Below are 516 nucleotides of genomic sequence, written 5' to 3'. Positions count from 1 at the left end.
AAGTACTAACAAATATCTATAATTACAGTCATTTTTTATATTTACTCTTTTATCATATTTATTATTAAATATAAATTATTAAACAACAGCATTATGAACTGCTGAATATGACGAAACTGTGTTTCAGAAGTTTAATATTTAATAAAAAACCTGGCCACAAATCCAATAATTATTTAATTTTATTATTATAGCCTACATTTTAAAAATAACAATTTGATGAGTTAATTATTTTAATGCAATGTATGAGACGAGACGAGAGCTGGAGATGAATTTCAATAAATAAAAAGAAACTTTAAATTTAAATATCCGCAGTTAAATTTATAATAGGGAAAACTTACCTGATAAATATTAATTTTATTATTCAGTTGTTGCATGGTAACTCTCCTAGAGCGTCCTGTTACGTAATATTCCTAAATTACGGTAGGATTCCACAATAGTATCCATTCGAACGTTCTATCCGGCGGACGTCATGTTACGTAATTAATATTCATAAGGCTTACCCTGCGCGTGTGTTTG

The sequence above is a fragment of the Barbus barbus genome, assembly GCF_936440315.1.
Source record: "Barbus barbus genome assembly, chromosome: 29".
NCBI classification, from domain to species: Eukaryota; Metazoa; Chordata; class Actinopteri; order Cypriniformes; family Cyprinidae; genus Barbus; species Barbus barbus.
The sequence above is the reverse complement of the archived record's forward strand: the minus strand, read 5'-3'. Positions refer to the sequence as shown.